Source organism: Globicephala melas, chromosome 10, assembly GCF_963455315.2.
Source record: "Globicephala melas chromosome 10, mGloMel1.2, whole genome shotgun sequence".
Classification (NCBI taxonomy): domain Eukaryota; kingdom Metazoa; phylum Chordata; class Mammalia; order Artiodactyla; family Delphinidae; genus Globicephala; species Globicephala melas.
This window is the reverse complement of record NC_083323.1, coordinates 63,311,096-63,315,659: the sequence shown is the minus strand read 5'-3', so window position 1 is coordinate 63,315,659 and position 4,564 is coordinate 63,311,096. Positions and strand designations below refer to the sequence as shown.

The following is a 4,564-nucleotide window of genomic DNA, read 5'->3' as shown; positions in this document are numbered from 1 at the left end:
CTGTACAGTTTAGAAAAACTATGATGGTGGCAAATAGAAAAATAGAAAGATAATAAATCTTGGGTTCAAAATGAAATGATTAAATCAAAGAAGAGAGTTAAACATATTTTTGGAGTCCCCTCTTTGGGGAGTCATGTAACAGACACCGTTCCCTCTCAAGGCTCTCGAGTGGGCACTAGAATAATGTTGACTTTAAAGCCTTCTCCTCTAATATCCCCTCTGGTTCAATTTTTGATTATGAAACAAATCCTTTTGGCATGAGATGAAAAAATAAAAGTGCAGATTCGTTCAGGTGGAATTAGTTCAGTTAGATCTTTTTGTGTCCTAACAATTCAAACTGAAATTAAGGGCTTCCTACAGCATTCCTATAAGCTTCTGAAAACACAGCCAAAGGGCACTCAGAAAGATGAAACATTTTTCCTATTTCTGTAAATATTCAAGGGATTGAAAAATCAACACCTAGAAAAAAACAAGGCAAAAATTCATCAGCACCAAGTAGAAAAGATCTTCAAATGGAGCAGGTCTGTTATGTGTCCTGATATCCTTGTGTTGATGAATAGGTTCACAATATCCCCCTAGGAAAAGTCTACTGCCTAAGGTTAACACCTTTAGGCAAAAGGTAAAGCTCAGCAAATGACTTCATTTTACATTTTGATTAATCCATAGTTTTTTAAAAAAAAGGAAATTCAAGGTTTTGGCGGTTAGAGTGTCTTCCTTCCCTACTTCATTATTTGTTAAAGTGGGAAGTATCAACTTTATTACTAGTAGTTTCAGCTACAATTTCAAAAGTTGCACGTAGTCACAATACAACAGTTTACGTTTAAATGAGACTCTAGTAGTAGTTAAAACTGTTCGAAGGTGGCCATTACAAAATCCTGGTAGTCTTTCTTGCCTATCAGATATGACTAAATTGTTGGTGGCTAGAACTCAAGTCACATACAGTCAACCACATTATTGGATCCACGACCTACATCTCGAATTTGCCTAGTTAGGCACACACAGCTACACCTGCTCCAGCTCTGCGGTGAGACACAGATCCAACAAGCTCCCACCTATTCAGCACTGGATCAAATGCATCTACTGTATTTAAGTATGCATTGCCATTATGACCACCAACTGCAAAGATTTTGCCCATCACTGTTGCGATCCCCACTCCACCCCCGGGAGTGGTAAGGGCTGCTACATAATCCCACTTGTTGCTTCGAGGATCATACCGCTCAGCTGAACTCACAGGAGAATTATCATCAAAACCACCAACAACATGTAAGCAACCATGGAGCTCACTAACTCCATTGCCTGCTCTTCACTGACCCATTTCTTTAACTTCTATCCATTTATCGAGATGTGGATCACACCTCTCCACACTAGATAGAGAAGCTACTCCATCCTTGCCACCTACTGCATAAACATGGTTCACAAGAGCCACAGAGCCAACTCCTCCACGGGAAGTATTCACTGGTGCCACTGTACTCCACTGATCAGATTCTATGTCATATCTCTCAACATCGTTGACACAAGTGTTGTCATCTAACCTTCCAATTGCATAAATTGGGCCTCCCAAGGAGGCCAAGGCAATTCCTCGCCTCTTTGTGTTCACTGATGCCTTCATCATCCATTTAATAGTGAGACAATCAAACATCTCCATACTACCTAAATGTTCATTTCCATCATGTCCACCCACTGCATACACTTTACCTTCCACTGAGATTACACCCACACGTCGCCTTCGACTGTTCGTTTCTTGTCCAAAGAACCAGCTGTTTTTGTTGATAGAATAGCATTCGATACAGCAAAAGGGGTCACCTGATCCACCTCGACCACCTACACAAAATAGCACACCAGCAGTATGTTTCCTTGGGGTAGTCCGAAAGGAGTATTCAAAGTCAGGTACTGCCATGCTACTCAAGTGAAGGTGGTAATTTCTTGCTTCATCCAATAAATCTCTACATTTTAGGTTCTGTTTGACAATCTGTTCTTTTGTCACAGCACCCATAAGAAAATCAACTGGCAACAGCGGCAAACGAACAAAGTCTTCACACTCCACCACTTCAGGAAAATGCTCACAGGCATACTGATCTGCCATGTCCATTAAGTCTATATGATTGTGACTTTCTGCAAAGGCTCTTACTGCCAGACAACTGGAGGGATGAAAATGTAACTTCATGTATTCACAGCAAGCTCTAGCCACCAGTTCAACCTTCAATGTGATATCACAGAGTTCTCCATTTTCATAAAACTGAAGAAGAGAACCATGAAAATCTTTCCAAGTTTCATTGGCATCAGAGATAAAGGAGTCTTCTCCATCACCATCACCAAGTGAAGATCTGTTCTTTATTTGCTGGTGCTGTTGCCTTTTCCCCTTTGTGAAGCGATTCCTAGCTTGTTTTGCATTCATAGGTTCTGAAGCCATTTGTAACACTCTTCTTTTAATACAGCTCTCTTCTCAAACATCCCGTTAATCTTTTGTAAAGGATGGGGAAAAGGCAGAATGTAGATGCAGTTCACTAAACTTCAGACATTTTTCAAAACCTACTTAACTGCCATTGTCCAGTTAGCTCAGTCCTCGGCCCGTCCCGCCGCTCGGTTCCTCCCGGCCTCGCCAAGGCTGCAGCCGCGCTACCAGGTTCTCGCAGCCCTGAGCAGTGCCGTACCAGCCCCACGCGAGCAACCGACGGACGCGCGCTCTTTTGAGCCTTTGTATATTTTTGTATACAAAATATTTGCAATCTATAGTATTTTTTAAAGTTTTGCCATCTGTTGTTCTCTTTTCTCTTCTGGAACTGCCAGTATTTGCGTATTAGGTCTCCTGGATCTATCCTCTAAGTCTTGTATTTTCCATCATGATTTCTGTTTGTATTTAAGGTCTTTGCTTTGAGATAGTCCTTCTGCTTAATTTTCCAGCCACAATTCAGATCTGGACAGTAAACATTCTCTCCTTTAATTCATCTGCAAATTGTTCTCCTGGAAGATCATAGCTTTTCATTCCATAAATTCTTTATTTTTACCTGTTCTCACATATCCTTAAATGTCAGCTCAATATTCTTCAGGATTTACCTTCTTATTTACCCTTTTTATTGCTAAATTTCTTCTTGCTTATCTGTGCTTCCACTTAGGATTAGTTTCCTTTTATTTGAAGAATTCCCTTTAGTATTCCTTTAATTCAGGTCTGCCAGTGGCAAGTTCTCTCAGTTTTTGTTTGTCTGAAAATGTTTTTCATTTGTCTTCTTCTCTTTTTCTTGTCTTTATTTTTGAAGGACATTTTTTATTGAGTATAGAATTCTAGCTTGGCAGTTATTATCTTGCAACACTTTGAATGTGTCATTCCATTATCTTTGGCTTTCCTCACTTTGTTGAGAAGCCAACTATTAGCCTTACTGTTGTTCCTTTGCGCAGCTTGCAGGATCTTAGTTCCCCAACCAGGTATTGAAGCCAGGCGCCCTGCAGTGGAAGCAAGGAGTCCTAACTGCTGGGCCACCAGGGAATTCCCGTTCTTTTTCTTTTTTATGTCTGTGAGCTTCAGTCTAGATGATTTTTCTGACCTGTCTTCTAGTTCACTAATTATCTTTTTATTTGTGTGCAGTGTGCTGTTAAGCACTGTTGAGTTCTTAAATGTGATTTTTTTTCAGTTCTAGAATTTCCATTTCATATTTCATACAGTTTCCTCTATGGAATTTCTCCCTCTTGTCATTTAATTTCTCAAACCTATTCATTATGGTTATTTTAAAGTTCAAGTCTGATAATTCCAGTATCTGGTTCTTCTGTGGATCTGTTTCTCTTCTCTGATATCTCTTCAGTTTTTGTCATTTGATCTTGTCTGGAATACTAGTAATTTTTTGTTTAATACTGAAAATGGTTTATGAAAAATTAAAGAGATAATTTGAAGCCCTGAATGGTGTAGTCTTCTTCTTGCAAGGGTTTGTTTTTGCTTCTGACAGTCAGTTAGGGTAAGCTTAGACTCTCTTAATCAAGCCAGGGATTTTGTAATGAGAAGGTGAGCTTTAGTATTTATAGGAGCTGGTCTCTCCTTAGGTGTAGGCCTTTGAGGGTTTCAACTAAAAGTAAGGGGTGATTGCCAGGTTTCCTCTATCTTCTTAGGTCCTGAACCTCCAGGTTTTTTCCCCCCCACAAGTTCTGTAAGACTACAGGAAGACCAGTTTTGTTTTTCAGCCATTTAGCTACTGCTTTTTGCTCAGCTTCTCAAACTTTCGTTACTACTTTTGAATCAGTGATGCCTTAAGGGGAAAAGAAGCACTGAATGTCAGGCTTATCTCTTAGAACTCCTTTTCTGTCTGAGATTTTAGCCCCTCAAGTCCTTGCTGCCTTGGTACCTCTCTGATATCTACAAATAGATTTTTTTTATTTTAAATTTTGTTCATATTTTCCAGTTGTTTTTTGCTGTAGTCTTGGTCTGCAAGAAACTCCACCATTACTGAGAGCAGAACTCCCTACAGAATAACTTTAAAAATAAGACAATCGAAGCAAAGCAGTGATACTCAGCCTACCTTATGTTATTTGCCTTTATGTAAATATTGTGTCAGTGTCAGCAAAGATGATTTTCTATTTA

The 4,564-nt window shown here is 39.5% G+C and overlaps 1 pseudogene; it reads right to left on the bottom strand.

Annotated features, from left to right (window-relative positions):
* Positions 1–932: 932 nt before the first annotated feature.
* On the bottom strand, positions 933–2,410 carry LOC115841356 (kelch-like protein 8 pseudogene; annotated as a pseudogene).
* Between the last annotated feature and the right edge of the window lie 2,154 nt (positions 2,411–4,564).